This window comes from Antechinus flavipes, chromosome 4 (assembly GCF_016432865.1).
Source record: "Antechinus flavipes isolate AdamAnt ecotype Samford, QLD, Australia chromosome 4, AdamAnt_v2, whole genome shotgun sequence".
NCBI lineage: Eukaryota > Metazoa > Chordata > Mammalia > Dasyuromorphia > Dasyuridae > Antechinus > Antechinus flavipes.
The window spans coordinates 281,248,056-281,265,660 of record NC_067401.1 but is presented as its reverse complement, the minus strand read 5'-3'; positions in this window follow the sequence as shown (position 1 = coordinate 281,265,660).

The following is a 17,605-nucleotide window of genomic DNA, read 5'->3' as shown; positions in this document are numbered from 1 at the left end:
ATCACAAACCCAATATCTTTTTTATATCACAGTCCTTCAAATATTTGAAGTTTGTTTTTAATCATGTCCCCCACTAAGTCTTCTTCTCTTAGGCTAATTGTCTCTATTTCATTTAACACATGCTGTGCAGTACAGGGGGAAAACATAGAAAGAAACATTTCATATGAAGTCAAAGGATCTAACTTTGAAACCTAGTTTTGCATGACCTTGGACAAATCAATTAAACTCAGTTTCATTAACTATAAGTGAGAGAGCTGAATTAGAAAAGCCCTTTCTACTTTTTTCATTCTTCTTTGCTCTCCTGCCAACACTTTAGAATGCAGCGAGACTATTCGGTTTGCTACTTTTCACACAAGACTATTTCTTGACTTTCCACCTTTCTGAAGGTTGTCTCTTGACCTTCAATCATTCTCCTTCTAATCTCCACATCCTGGATTATATATTTTATGTCTGACTATTTGCATATTGTCTCCCTTATTAGAATGTGAACTACTTCAGAAAGAGATTTTTTTTTGGGGGGGGAGGAGGTTGTTTTTTTTTTTTTTTTTGCATTTCTTTGTATCCCTAACATTTAACACAGTGTCTGGCTCATATAGTAAATACTTAAATACTGATTGCTGTCATTTGTGGATTTGGATATAGGAAAGGAAATGGCTTCTAAAATAATTTTGTATTTACTCTAATGTATTCTGAACCAACCAGTTTCATAAATAAAGAAGAGAAAGACCCAGAGTAGGTAAGTGACTATCCTGAGGTTACAGAATTAGTCAATACAAAAATGAAATTTGTACCTAGGCCTTCTAAGGCCCAATTACGTCTTTTCTCCTACTTAGATTGAGCTGACGCCAAATGTTTTGGAAAGGGGATAAAGTCCCAAGATGACTTCTAGTCTCTAGCCTGTATTGAAAATGGATAATGGGTTTAATTTGGGAAGTGAAATGTGCTCATATTGTTTATTAGAATCATTTTAAGAAAACACTGTATAGAGGGAATGCTGATTTTGATATTAAGGAATCTAGTTTCACTTATACAGCAAGCCAGAACAGAATTCTATGACATGTGAAACATATTTTCACCACCCTATTTCTGTTTCATGAATTAACCTACCTTACCCAGTCACAGTTACTTCCTTTGTCTTTCCTGGAAACATACCTTTTTTATTATTATTTCTATATCTTATTCATAGAAGAACCTCACAGCAAGGTAGATGATGTTTGATATAATGTCAACACTACCTTTGGAGTAAAGGGCAGGAATTTTGTAATATGACTGATTGGAAACTTCATGTTAATACTGACATTTTTGTAACCTAATTGGAAGACCATGCCCTCATTTAAGGGCCTGCATTAAAACACTTTATAACTTGTTCTTTTCTTTGTGATACTAAAAGGCTTTTAATTTGTAATTTTAAATTCTGATGGATTCAAGACTGAAATTTTGCTGACATACTACTAGGAACTGGATTGTGGGTTTCCTGGCTGGAGATGAATCTGATACGGATGGGGGGAACAGAGGTAGGGAATTATACAAATTGAGCTTTAACACTGAACATTGTGTCCATCAATCACTCAATTAACCATAACACTACCACTTTGGGAGAAGACAGATGGCTACAGCCAAAAGCAGATGCTTTACTGTGTGCTGGGAATATGGGGGCTAGAGGTGATGATGAGTGAAGTAAGTACATATGTTCTGATTATATTTATTATTGTATTTTATCATGTAACAATAATTGTTTTTACATTAACATATTATGATAGTTAAATGGCATAATGTGGAGTCAGAAAGATCTGAGGTGAAATTTACCCTCAAACACTTGTCATCTATATGGCTTTGGGAAAGTCACTAAAAAAAAAAAAAACTGCCTCAGTTTCTTCATCTGTAAAATGAGGATTATAATAATTACCCCTTATTTCCAGGATTAAAAATGCTTCACAACTGATGTTGAGCAAAGCAAGAACAACCAGGAATATATTGTGCACAATAACAGTGAGAATATGTGATGATCAGTGATGAAAAGCTTGTTTCTATTCAGTGGTTCAGTGACCCAAAGCAATCCCAAAGGACTTTGGACAGAAAATGCCATCTGCATCCAGAAAAAGAACTAAGGAGACTCAATGTAAATAAACACAATATATGTTCACTTCTTGTTTCTGTTTTAAAATTTCTCCCATGGCTTTTCCCTTTTGCTCTGATTTTTCTCTCCCAACATGATTCATAAAGCAATGTGTATTAAAAATAATACCAGAATACCAGAATAAAAAAAAAAAGAAAATGCTTCAGAAATCTTAAAGTGATCCATACTATCTAACAATTATTATTATGAAAGAGATGGTCTGTTTTGGTTCCTTCAAAATCTGAATCTAAAATTTTGTTATACTATTGAATAATTCCTGAAAATCCCTGATCAGTCAAATAGTATTTTTCAATTGTTGAACTTCAAATTTGCCTATAAATCCTACTGGACTTATATAATTGGTTCAACAACTAACCACTTTACTGCGTCAGTAATACTACTGTACTGTCTCATTCCTGGTGCCTTTAGTCAAACAAGGCATTTGATCTCTCTAATAGTCTTATACATTAAACAAAAACAGATAGCACCAAATTCATAAGGTTGTTGTGAGAACTCTTATTGGCTGTGGAACCTTAAGTAAATAACTAATCTCATTGATTCTATGTCTTCTTCTGTAAAACAGGTATAATATCATCTACCTTATACCAAATCTTAAACTGTGGGTCATGACCTCATATAGGGTTGTGTAATCAAATGTTCAGGTGGTGAAAAGTCTCATAATAGTAAATAGTATCAAATATTTTGCCAAAACATTATGCTTTACATAAAAATAAACCACATCCATTTAATTAGTATTCAAATTTGCTTTCATCTTTAAAAATGGTAAAATTATATGTATTCCGAAGAATTGTTTTAAAATACATTTCTTTATAATTTTTTATCAATAAATATTTGATTATATGCTTATAGATATCTATATATCTTGGCTTGTGTAAAAATTTCTTGGGCAAAAATGTGTCACTAGTGAAAAAGTTTAAGAAGCTCTGTCTTACATAGTTGCTGTGATGATCAAATGAGATGTGTAAAGCAAAGGACTTTATAAATATAAACTATTATTATTGTTATTAATTCATGTTATTATAGTCTTAGCTTTTCTACAGAATTCAGATTAAAAATGGTTCTAGAAAAAATTGCTATGTTACCATTATATCTATTCTGCTTATCTATGTATCTATGCATAAATATATACATATAGATATGCACATAGAAATATATATGAAAATCTATACCTCTTATCTTTTATAACATATTAAACTATATATATATATATTTTTTTTTTCCTATAGACTATATCGAAGTGGATGTAATAATTTCTTTTTTTAATTAAATAAAGGTGTTATTTGAAAGTTCATTTTCATAGGCTGGAAAATCCTTGGTAAAATTTCAGTAGCAAAAAGATTGTTGGGAATTATATGTACCTCATCCTTTTACCAGAAAATTGGTTTCTTCTTTTAGGTTCTATATCTCAAAAACTTTTTATTTCATATGGCTTTGAGATTGATTATTTAATATAGTGAGATCTATTTAAAATGTTTGGTCTATGATGCTGCTCTGATTCAAATATAGTTTAGTTCTCAAGGATATTTTGAGGTCTGTATTTTTATTATGTGGTGAATGTCATCTGGTAGTTTATTAAAGATAGTAAGCTTCAGATATAATTCTTTTTTTTCTCTATAGTATTTTATTTTTCCAAATACATAATAAAATTCTAAGTACCAGATTGTATCTTCGTGGTTTTTGATAGACACTAAATTTTTTCTATCAACAGTAACATGTTGCCCAGCTTCTACTATTTGCTTAATATTTTCTAGATTTCTCAATAAATTTGAGAAATTTGCCTGGTACTTTCTGATGTTGATGACTTGAACCTAAATTTCCATCATAAATCCCTGTGTTTCTGTAAAGAAATCTGCATGACTCAGCTAACTTGTTCAACATTAATTTTTGACATATATCGTTTGTTGAATTTATGGATATATCTCTTATGGAGAATGTTTTGATTACACTCTTACATTTTAGGCACTTCATAGGTTCCATCTAGAAGTAAATCACTTTCACTTATATTTGATAAATTTGATTGCTTTATGAAGTAATTCTACATGTTTCTGTAAGTTTTTATCATGTATTCTGAGCATATATATTATTATTCTCCCTGCTTTTTGATGAGGAATGGCTAATCTTTCCTTTACTTCCTTAGGGGTATGACTCCGTGTTTCATTAATATCTTGTAGGTTTTTATTAAGATATTTTCCAAATTTGTTATTGTCCACTTTTTAAAGTTCTGAATATGTACCCTTGAGGCTTATACCACATAACTGTGAAATAATTTTAGTTTTCTTCTTTTTCCTTATCTTCTTTTTTATTATAAAACCACATATAATATAATTGATATTAGCTTCCTTATCTTTATCTTTATTATAATAATAGTTTCTATTAATAACAGATGCAAAAGTACACAATTTATAGTTTCAGAATTGTCTGGGGATATTGAGAATTGATAGAATTCACCAATGGTCAGATAGCTAATATATTTCAGAGGCAGAACTTTAACCCAGGTCTTCTTGATTTAATTGTTTACTCCCTTCTAGCACATAGCATCTTGTAAAGATTTAATGTATGCTTCTTGTTTAACTTATTGTCTGTCTGCAATAGTAGTGGTGGTGATGGTGTCAGTGGTAGTAGTAGTAATAATTGTTGTGGTGGGTGTGGGGGTGATATTAGTAAACACTAATAGGATATTAGATTTGAATAAATCCTACTCAAAATGCAGATTAAGGCACCACAGAAAGTTCTAAACAAGTACCAGGCAGTTTGATTATATCAAGACAAGGTAATTTGGTTAGGCAATGTATTGACTAGAAAAGTCTATCATCAGTTTGATTCGTTTTTCAATCAACCTGATGAGATATTATACTATAGAGCCTTTTGATGGGAGGCAATTGAAGATTACCTGTCCATGAAGAATAGAAATGTCCATTTGCCTCTTGCTGAAAGATTATAGACAATTGCTTATGACAGATTGATTGATTTTGAGGAAAATGCTTTCTTTTCAGAAGAGCTGTCCTTGATAGACCAGTTCCCTTTCTCACAGACTTTGAGAAACTAAACAAATACATGTCAGAGTGGATTCAGCACTGGGAAATTGTGTCCTTGCATGGTAAAATTTCTGCTCCTCTTCCAGTGAAACTATAAAAGCTACCTTGGGGCTAGATACATATGCAAGTTATATGTACATGCCCACCATTCTGAGTCTAGAGAGCCTAAGAATGAACTTTCCTAAGTAAAGATGATAGCATTTAAGTAATGAGAGTTCTAAAGAGGAAGCTGTCAGAAACAAAGTTGTACTTGCAAATAGAACCTAAGAGAGTATTTTAAGGATAATATTTTGAATACCAACTTCCTGTTTAGAGAATGGAGGAAGATCCCAGAAGTTAGCTAAAGGAAGCCCAAGGAAGATGATTTGTGGGGTATCCATGTAGAAGGTAACTCACATTTTGAAAGTTCCTAAGTTTGAGAGTTCCTGAAAATTCAAGGATCAGATTGTCTAAAGAAAGATTTCCTAACGCTGGTTGCTCCTTGGGAAAAGAGGATCATTTTTATTGTTCCTCAGCAGCATATTATAAGAAAGGAAACTCCAGTAAGTTATTTAGACTGATGGAAAAGTGACTGCTTGTTCAGCAGCTCTCTGAGTATGTTGGTCTTTGGTGGGTAATTCAAACTATAAAGTAGCTCTATGAGTCTGGGAGGGATTGTATAGGACTGTGAAAAATGAAGACTTATAAGAATATCAGAAATTTTCCATGTTAGATCATTATAAGTCTTTGTACTTCTAGTATTGTCCCATTTTCTTACATTGAAACGTGCTTAAAATAAAGACTGTGGTGTTGTTCTTTAAGCCAAGAAACAAATCTGAAGCTAAGCAGGAGAATACATATGGTTTTATCATATTTATTGGGAATTACAGATAGAGAGGTGATAGCTTAAAAAGGACCAGGAAAATGTACTTATGATTATTGTATAACATTTGCCAAAAGCCAGCACAGCACAATCAATTCTGAGTAGTCTGGGCATCTTACTGAGCTCAAACCATTGCTTCAGGAAATACAGCTGTTTTCCAAACTGAAAAGGAAAGATTTCTTTAGTATCACTCTATCTGTAGACTCCTTTGTTCTTGTTCAGTTGTTTTGGTTGTCAAGTTTGACTCTTTTGAACCCATTTGGGTTTTATTTTTGGCAAAGATATCAGAGTGGTTTCTTATTTTCTTCTCCAGCTTTATTTTATAATTAACTGAGCTAAATAAGATTAAGTAACTTGTCCAGGGTCATACAGTAATTATGTGTCTAAGGCTATGTTTTAACTCGGGTCTTCCTGACTTTAGGACTAGCACCATACCCATTGTGTCCCTTAGTTACCATCGACTTCATTGCAAAAAGAAAGCTCATAGTCTTATGAGAATAAAGCTGTCTTCATGCATGGCCATTGCCCATATTAATTGTGTAATCTCAATTAGTCTGATCAAGTTTATACAATACAACAAACAACAAGCGTTTTCCTAATTATTAGCACTCTTCCTCTTGAAAAAAATTTACATTACATTTGAAGAAGCAAGGGTAACCTATTAGATAGTTCTGATTTTGACATCTGGGAAGATCTGCATTCAAGTCCTTTCTGCCTTCAATACATATTGATTTTTTGTGATCTTTGGCAAGTCATGCACTCTTTCAGTGTCCCAGACAGCTCTCTAAGACTATTTATCTAAGATAAGGTTTAGGGCCTTGGGCATTTCATATGCTACTAATGCAGAAGGATAGGTGATATAAGATCAATGGAGAGAATGCTAAATATGACATGTTACTACTATATATATATGCTCAAGTGATGTTGGGGACAGAACTTCTCTGGGGAGAAAGAGTCAGGTTGTATAGGTACTCCAAGAGATACACTTGGAAATGAGAAACTAGATCCTTCTCTTTTGATATGAGTTGTTGAAGATCTCTATCACTCATGCATTTTCTATTATAATTTAATCTACAGAACTTTTCCAATTTCTTTTTGCTATTTTGCTTTTATAAACAGGTCTGTTTATTTTTAGTTAATAATAAAGGTCTTTTGTATAATCAATGTTTTTTAGGAAAAGGCTAAATTGATGGTATCAGCTTGGGGCAACTTTCTCTCTTATGAATGACCACAGAAAATAGATTTCCTTCTGAAGTCAGATTTATGTTTTCAGACCAGAGTTATATCTCAGGGAAATAGACATAATTCTACTTCATCATTCTTTTTGAAGAGGCAAGGAGAAAAAAAAAGGCTAGAGGATGCCTCTGGGACATTTCTATCTCCCTCTCTCTTTTTATCCCCCATTCCCACAAGTCAGCTTGTTGATGGAACAAGCCCTGCTCTTGACTCTCTTCCTCTTTACAGAGGTTGGCTAGGTCTTAAATTACATCTATTTTGGCCACATACAAACCACAGCTATTCATTTAGAAAACCCATGCAGATGTGCTCATCTTATATACAAATTGAAGAATTGTAGCTAATCTTTTTTGATAGAAGGTGTTTTCTCACTAAGAGTGGCCTATACAAATCAAATCACAGGTATATATTTTATTTTTGGAAAGGAGTTCAAATGACAGCAGAAGATATATTATGAGCCTGGGAGGGATGGTGGAGGATTCCATGAGAAAGAGGGAGTAACTGGAATATCAAAGAGTTGCCTAGATAGCAATTCCATTCTCTTCTGGGTTAGAGTTGATAGGATGTTTTAAAGTATTATTTTTGGTAGTTATTTATGAGTTCCTATAAGTCCCTTGCATTTTCTGCATTTGTGAGGATGAAGGAAAATTAAAAAAAATATATTTTTCTCTCACATATACATCCCTACATGATATAAAATAAATATGTGTATCTGTGAATAAAGACTGGGGGCACAAAAACAAAAATGAAAATAGTCTTTTCTCAAATAGCTTATTTAATTAGAGATATGTGTTCATATGAATATGTGTAATTTTGGAAGTACTAGTGAGGGGCTATATTTTTCTTTTTTATGGATGTCCAGGAATGTGTTAGAACCTGTTTAAACCAGCTCTTAGGACATCTTGTTAAATATTCAGTATGAACATTTACCCTTTTGGAAACCAGCAAATGCTATAAACCAGAGCTTGATTTATTGTATTATTGGTTATGTAAACTTAAGAATTGATGGAGAAATTGTTAATGATGTAGATTAAACTTTGAAGAGTTTCAGGAGTACATCCCCCCCCCCCCTTTTTGGAAAGCCAATTAAGTATTTATTAGCATTCCCTTAACTAGAACCTATCATATTTTTAGTGCTTACAGTTTAAGAGGTAAACAGAATTCTAGTAGTTAGGAAACTATTTCTGCCATTTCAGACAAGCACCTAACCAACTAAAAATCTTTATAAGTTACCTGTTTTTTAAAAAAATTGTTCAGGGTCATGCAGTGAGCCATTTGTCAGAGATAGAAGAAGAATGCATGTCTTCTTGACTCTTAGGACATCCCTCTATCTATATTGCCCAGATGACTCATGCCTAGCACCAAGAAGGGATTTAATAAAGGTTTGTTTATATTAAGTTGACAATAACCCAAATCTATTTTAAAACAAATTGACCAATGTGGGAAATAAAATGATTTAATTGGTTTTCATAGTTCTACTCTTAAAAAATCAAAGGGAAGAAAGAGTTAAAAAATAGAAAGTCAAAGGGTGGATAGGAAGGGAAATATTGATCTGTTCTGGTAGAGCCTGTTTGAGTCACTGAAGGGCCACTTTACTAGTTTAGGTTATAAGGTAGAACTTTGGACTTTTGGAGAGAGATTGTTTTTTCCTTAAAGCCTTGATAACCCATTAGTAGAATGAAGGAGGAGAAATAGTTATTTTTGAGAAACACATTTCTTTAAGTAAGTTGTTACTGTTTAGTCATTTTCAGTCATGTTTGCCTCTTTGTGATTCCATTTGGAGTTTTCTTGGCAAAGATACTACAATGGTTTGTCATTTCCTTCTCCAACTCATTTTATAGATGGGAAAACGGAGGCAAACAAGATTAAGTGAATTGCTCAATCACACAGCTAGTAAGTGTTTGATGTCAGATTTGAACTCAGGAAGATCAGTCTTCCTAATTATAGGCCTGGAGCTCTATCCACTGAGCTGCTCCTTCTTTAGTAAAACTTTTTTGCAATATGTCTTACTTTGTGGATTAGGATATAAGGACAATGATCAATCAAACATTCATAATTAAGTATTATATTTACATCATTGTGGCTGGCCCAGTGGGCATAAAAAAACAGTATCTAAAAACTTTTAAGTACTACAAAAATGTGAATAATAATGATTATAATTCCTACCCTTATAGAATTTACAATCCATTAATTGGATGAGCAGTCATTGCATTACACATTAATACAGGATACACGTGTCAAAAAGTTGTAAAATAAAATACTATAGGAAGTTGTAAGGGACTTTAATAATTTCTCTGCCCACCTAAATCAAAAGTTGCTGAGGAGGCTCAAATCCAGAAGTAAGGCTTGCCATAATTGCCAAAATCTTCCTTTTCTATTCAACAAATCAACTAGTCACTATTTTCTGAAGTCTTCTTCTCCCCACTCCCCAGCATGAAATAATATTAGTCTCAAAACAGGCCTCTAATCCAGGGTCCCCACTTCTTTCTCCTGCTTTTGTTTGGACTAGATAAGAATGTTTCTGGACCACCAGATTTTATTAGTTTGGGTAGTTGATTCCTCTAGACATTCTGCCAAACCTTCCTCACCTCCATATTCCTCATTTACCCCTTCTTATTGTATTTCCCCCCAATAAATCTGACTTGATCTGTATTGTGGTCTCTGTGTTTCCTTATATTGTACTTTGGCATTCTGAACCTCATACAAACCACATCAAGACAAAAGTTTAAAGGGTAAGTGCATTTCCACCTGCATGGATCAGGGTTCTAACACCACATGAAATATATATATCTTTTAAAGACAATAAATCCTGCCTCAACACTCAGTCTCTATAGCACTATGGGCTAGGACAATTCCACTGAGGATGACTATTGCTCATTTAGCCAAAAAACATTGATTAGGGGACCTACTATGTGTTAAGCACCATGATAAGTGCTGGGGATACAAAAAAAGGTAAAGAGTTCCTATCCTTATGGAGTTTACAATGTGTAAACAAACAAGGTATATATAGGATAAACTGAAGATCATTAACAGAGGCTATAAAGCCCTAGAATTAAGGGGAATTAGGAAAAGTTTCTTGTAGAAGGTGGGTTTTTAGGTGGAATTTGAAGGAAACCAGGGAAACCAAGGAGGAAAAGACAAAGAAAGAAAATATTTCAACCATGAGGAATAGCCAGGAAAAATGCCTGGTGTTGGGAGACAGACAAACAAGAAGACAAATGTCATTAAAATTCAGAGTGCTTTAACAGTGCAGCATGGAGGCAAGAGTAAGAGGTGAAGTGTAAGAAAGATGGCAAGGTGGGGATGAGCCATAGATTACAGAGATTTGATTTTGGAAGCGAAAGGGACAGACTGGAGTTTATTGAATATAGATCATATCTGAGTTTTGGGAAGCTGAGTGGAGGATGGATTGGAGTAAGAAGAGATAATTAGCAGGAAGACCAACCAGTCATCTATGGAAGTAGTCAGGAAGAGGTGAGCCTGAACTGCTTCTAGTGTTTCTGACTTTTTTTTTTTTGCATTTGGCTGTCCAAACTCCGGATCAACGTTTAAGGAAGATGTAAATGCTTTGTTCCTTACATCCTTAGAAATAGAACCTGCCCCTCCTTTAGGAATTTCAAAAGTATACAAAGACTTCAAAGGCAATGTGGTAAAGGTGGGGAATGGGAAAGAGGGCACAGCAAGGAAAATTTATCTTCATAGGCTTAGAGCATTCAAGCAAAGATAAAATCAAATTCCTTAGCCTGAATTATTAGCAGAAAGACATTAGGAAGATAAGCAGGAGCCACAACCAGTCAGTCCCAGTCTTTATCTGAGGAATAGGAGATGTAATTTATGATCAAAGAAAACAAACAAAGCTCAAGGCTGGTTCTTTTATGAAATTTTATGGAGATGAAAGCATAGTTAAACCGTAGTAGGGCTTCATCGATTTAAAGTTTACAATTCAATGTTTGTTTTTAGTCAAGGTCTGCTGACATAGCATTCTCCCCTCCCCTATCTCAGAGGATTTCCTCAGGATTCAGGAACAAAGCTTATGTAGTTATTGGTTAAATGACAGAACCTGCATCTGCTAAGAACTCATATCCTCTTCATTTCATCTAGTGATATTCCTGACTGTGTTTTGTCAAAACATTTTGGTGATACTCTTATTTCCCAGAGCTAAGAGCCAGCAAGTAGGCTGTGCTCTGAATTAGGCAAAATAACAATTATTTGCATTTTGGATGATCTCACCCTCTGTCAAAGAACATTGCTCTGACCTGCACCAGGTGTTCGCTGGGGGAGCTTCCCCTATTTCCCAAAAGTAGGTGATCCATCACATCTCTTGACGTGCTCACAATCCCTGTTTCTTGTAACTGCTAAGTGAACCAAACCAGGTTCTGTCATGCTAACTCTGATTATGTATCCCTCTGTGAGACTATCAATTTGGAGACTATTCCCACAAGGCTCTGAAATGCCTGCAATGTCCATGCATGAGCCTGCTTTGGGAAATGCTTCTCAGGACTTAAGAATGAGTATATCATGCTCCAGACCACTTCTGTATATAAAGCACTGCCTTTGCCTCCAAATGTTAAACCTCCTCAGTTTCAGGAGGACTTCAGCTTGGAAATGCTTTCCTCATTTTGAAATTAAACTTTTGTTTTATCATTGACTCTCTTGTCCTTGATCTGCTCTATTTGGTTCTGGCTATCCATAGATTAGAGATTTATTCTGATCAAGGTTGACAGTCTCCATTGGGAATATACTCTCTACCATACTTCCAATTTTTACTGATTATCCACTGGTTTTAGCAAAAAAGTTACTGGCATAGAACAGGCTCTAAATTGTTCCAAATTGAACGTAGTTGTTCCAGTGAGAAGTTCACCATACCTTTGGCCTTATGTAACTAAAAGGGAGAGAAAAAACAGTCCAATCCCTTAGTGTCTGCTATAGCCAGTCAAATCAGAAGTGCTTTATACATAACTATTCCTCTTCTTCTATTTATTAAGCACTTTTCTAGTAGCATTTGGTAGCTCACTTTTAGATGAGAGTGTAGTAAATAGAGCACTAAAGTTGAAATTAGAAAAAGCTGGTTTCAAATCCTATGGAATAGATTGTCAATATTTCCAGTTTAGGACACGTAGCCATTGTGTTTTCTAGTATGCTATCACAGAAGGATAGGATTGAATCCTTTAAAGAAGTTCATGTATATCCTGTCATTCTCTAAATTGGAAATATTCTGGATAAAGATGTTTTGTAATGCAAAATACAGAGCCCACTGAGCTAGTCACTCATATACTTGGCTTCTGAACTCATTTAGCATGTTTAATGATGTTCCAGTGGGTTTTCCCCCCAGAATATGCTCTATTGGCAAGGACTTAAAGCAGAAGGAGCTATAGATAAGTCTGGGAGACTAGTAGCCTATCTTTGTGTTTGGATATATCTAATTTTAGTGTGAAGAGGAAATATGGATCCAGGTAAGTCAAAAAAACATCAACAAGTTCCTTTTGGGAGGATTGACTTTTTTTTCCTCCTAGAAGGGTTCTTGAAGAGGAGATGACTACAATTACTTGGGAGGTTCTTTGAGAAAGAAGATTAGAGAGATTAATCCAATTGTAAATTTAGTAGTAATACAGTTTGCAAATTCTGGGAATTAATATGGAATCTTAAAATTGACTGATATTCCCCACAATAATACCATAACCACTTTCTGAGATACTATTCCATATTCAGTTTTCCATGATAGGCCCTTAAGAGTTCTATAATATGAACGTTGGATGGGATGTGGGAAAATTGGGACACTAATACATTGTTGGTGGAACTGAATACATCCAACCATTCTGGTGAATGATTTGAAGCTATGCCTAAAGGGTTATCAAACTATGTATACCCTTTGATCCAGCATATATCCTAAAGAGATCTTAAAGGGATCCTCATGTGCAAAAATGTTTGTAGCAGTCCTTTTTGAAGAGGCTAGGAAACTAGAAACTTAATGAATGCCCATCAGTTGGAGAATGGTTGGGTAAATTGTGGTATATGAATGTTATGGAATATTATTGGTCTATAAGAAATGATCAGCAGGTCTCAAATGATCTCAGAGAGATCTGGAGAGACTTACATGAACTGATAGTGAGTGAAGTGAGCAGAACCAGGAGATCATCATACATAGCAACAAAATTATATGAGAATCAATACTGATGGATGTGGCTCTTTTTTATAATGAGATGATTCAGGACAGTTCCAATGGATCTGTGATGGAGAGAGCTATCTACACCCACAGAGAGGACTATGGGAATTAAGGGTGGATCACAACATAACATTTTCACTCTTTTTGTTGTAGTTTGCTTGCATTTTATTTTCTTTCTCATTTTTTAACTTTTTAATATGATTTTTCTTGTGCAGCAAGATAATTGTATAAATATGTATGCCTATATTGGATTTAACATATATGTTTGCCATGTTTAACATATATTGGATTACATGTCATCTGGGGAGGAATGGGAAGAAGGGAGGGGGAAATGTGAGTACAAGTTTTTTCAAGGGTCAATGTTGAAAATTTATCTTTGTATATGTTTTGAAAATTAAAAAAATTCAATAAAAGAGAATTCTATATCATTCCACACAAATAGTATTTTTTCCCCTCAGATTCATAGGTGATTTATTTAAAGATATCAGTTTACTGCCCAACAAGAGTATTTAGCATTGACTAATTAAAATACTCTATCATCCAACTATATCAAGACTCAGTCACTCAATTTACATTTACAAGAATTCTTGAGGCACAAAGACACATATATGAAATTATATCTAGTTTCAGAGAGATTACACTATTCTGAAGGTATACAAATATAGTTAGAGACATATCCTAACAAAGGAGGAATCAGGAAAAAAATTTTATAGGAGGTGGTATTTGATCTTATCTTTGAATAGAGCCAAAGGCTCCAAGAGGTGGAGATGAAGAGACAGAATACTTTGGGTATAGAGAAAGTCTGAAAATACACAAAGGCTGGAGGTACAATGTTGTATACTTGGAACAGAAGGTAGACTAGTTTGACTGCAGTATAAAGTGTACGAGGGAAGAATAATATATTATCATCCTGGAAAAATAGATTGGAGTCAGATTGTGAAAGATTTAAAATGCCAAATAGAGAAGCTGGCTTCTATTTTGTCCTAGAGGAAATGAGGGACCTCTGTAGTTTTTGGAGTGCGGAAGGGGCAAGTAACTCTAAGAGTGATCATGTTTTTCATTATATAATCTAAAGGACACGATTTGGTATTCAAACTACCCCATAGCAGGTCTGGAACACTCTCTTTTATGCATCCTTATATTGGATACAAAAATAGTTCTAAGTGCTTTTTGAAATCCATTTTGGCGAACATCATAGCCTACCACAATTGGTAAAAGACAAGTGATTAAAAAAAAAAAAAAAAAAAAACCTCTTAGTCCCAAATGACAATTATGTGCGGTTTTCTACTTTTCGAAGTAATTCAGGAAACACATTGTATGCATTAAAATGCTATCTAGGTGAGGGTTTTAAAAATTTTTTTAACTGAAGAGAAATAGACCCTGAAAATACAGGTGGAAGCTTGAATCAACTAATGTAGGGTGCTGCTGGAAAGCTTATAGAGTCTGGGTCTCTAGTCTCTAATCCTTGGGGTCTCTCCTAGGTCTCTAGTGCTTGGCAAGTAAACAGCTTATAACCAGAACACACAGTAGGTATATAATATATGTGTCTGAATTGGATTAAATGTGGAGGCAGGGGTTTTAAACAGAGCAACAGAAATCTGGAAATGAGAAATAAATCTTATGATACCCCCAAACTAATATTCTTAGTTTAAAATAATTCTGTTTCCATGACTAATAGTTCTCTTGTGATTGAGTTGTTTACTCTTCCCTATAGTTGATATTAGATCTTCCTTTTCTCCCCAAAATCTGTGATCTCCATGTGTTCTGATATATTTTGCCATCTCATCCATCATGTTATTGTCTTCACAGGATCCCCTTGATTATTGAATTAATTATTCAATTTATTAGAATCAATAATTCAAATTATTGAATTTCTCTTCCAATTCAAAACCACATTTCTAAAGAGATCATATTTCTGGTTTTGGCTGTGCAGACATCATTGATGGGATATGGACAAAGGTATGTGCACTGGGTGTGTACCGAGCATATTCTAAGTTCTCCAAAAAATTGATACTTTTAAATTTTATTTTAAAAGTTTAGATCTTACAAATAAAATTTAGTTTTATTTTATAAAATTTACTTATGTAGAACTTTAAAAGTTTAATGTGTTTGATTAATATATTAATATCCTTTACAATGAATATTCAATAAAACTGCTTTAAAAATAAAGAAATCATGTTTCCTGAGTACACACCTATAGTTGTTGATAATAATGAGCCATTGTACTAATTAACCAAACTAAACTATTTCTCAGTTTGCTTTAGCTATTTCCTTTACTTTATACCTTATGCCTCAGTCTCAGGAACTCTCTCTCTTGTCTGCCTCCTTATTTCTTTTAAGTCTTCATTAATGTCCCACCTTCACCAAGAAGCCTTTCCTACTTCTCTCTAATTTTATTGCCTTTCCTCTGAAATTACCTGCATTTTAACATACACATATGTACATATATATGTGTGTCCATAGGCATGTATGTATGTATTGTACATAGTTGTTTTATATGTTGGCTCTCCCATTAGCTCTGAAGTTGAGAGTGAGGGTTTTTTTTTTTTTTTCTTCTAAGACAATTGGGGGTAAGTGACTTGCCCAGGGTCACATAACTAGTAAATGTTAAGTGGCTGAGGTCAGGTTTGAACTCAGGTCCTCTTTATTTCAGGTCTAGTGCTCTATCCACTCTGCCCTCTAGCTGCCCCAGAGAGTTAAGTCTTTGAAGTCAAGTACTTTTTTTTACACCTAGTTTTTGTATCTTTAATGATGAGCACATAGTAGGTGCTTAATAAATGCTTTTTGACTTGATTCTGTGAAAAGAGATATATTAAACTCAAGATTTTCATATCAGTAATTACAGATCAAAAAGTATTTCTCCCGCTCTTCCCATACAATATCTTGAGCTTATGTCACCATTTTTTATAAAAAAAGGGTGTTAATTTCTAGTTGATATAAAAAGGAGTGCTGGATTTTTGTTTCAATATTCTCTAGAATTAACTTTGGAACGTAGAGGGAGTGGAACATTGTTTAGCCCAACTGAATCATTTTACAAAGGAGGACACTGAGAACTAGAGAGCTAAAATTATCTCATACATTATCATTATTTAATGGCAAGAATGGAATTAAAGGCCGGCTACATTCCCACTTTTCTTTCTATTACTGTTCATATTTCTTTGAATCTATGTTCAGATTAACTACTATTCATGTGTGACTGTACAGAGCTAGAGAAAGTCATGAAAACCGAACTGACCAGATAAATAGCAAATTCATATTCTCTAATTTTAATTAAGCCCTCACTGAAATAAGGCAATTGTTTTACTCTGTTCTTCTACTAGTACTGGATGTTCCATACCTTCCTCAGCCTTCATATAACACTCATCTCCTTGTTTTTTCATCTGAGGACTTTGCCTCATACTTCAAAGAAAAATTTGGTACCATTTGCTACTTTTTCTTCTCTTCAACACATTTCATAACCCCTTGACTTTCTCCTATCTCATTTAATTCAGTTTATGTTTGAGAACATCTCATCCAGGTCAACTCTTCTCTTTTTACTCTTGGTATTTGGGCCTTTTCTAGCATATTGCTCCAAAAAGCACTCCTCACTTCATTTTCTTTCTATGTATTGGGTTATCCTTTGCTACCTACAAGCATATTAATGTCTTTCTTGCTCCCATAACTGTCACTGGACCGTGCTACCCTCTCAAGTTATAATCCTATATATCTCTTTCCTTTCTCAACTACAATCTAAGGAAAAACAAAACAAACAATAACAGATTTGTCTCCTTTTCTTCTAATACTCTTATTAATTTCTTAACTCATTGTAGTATGGCTTCTCCCCTCATTACTCAACTGAAACTGCTGTTCCCCAAGTTGCCAATGAATTCTTACTTGCCAGCTTTAATGGTATTTTCTCAATCTTCATCTTTCTCTACCTCTCTGGAGCATTTGACATTGTCGACCAGCTTTTCCTCCTGATTATTTTTTCCTGTCTGGATTCTTATGATATTGATCTCTTTTAGTTTTCTTCCTACTTTTTAAAAACTGCTTATCCTTAGTTTCTTTTGCTGAATGATATTTATATAATGTTCCCTAACTATGACTGAACCCATCTTGAGAATTCTCTCCATACAATCAAAACTGGTGGCCCCATTTGCTACTATAGTTTAATGATAAATTCTATGTTGCTA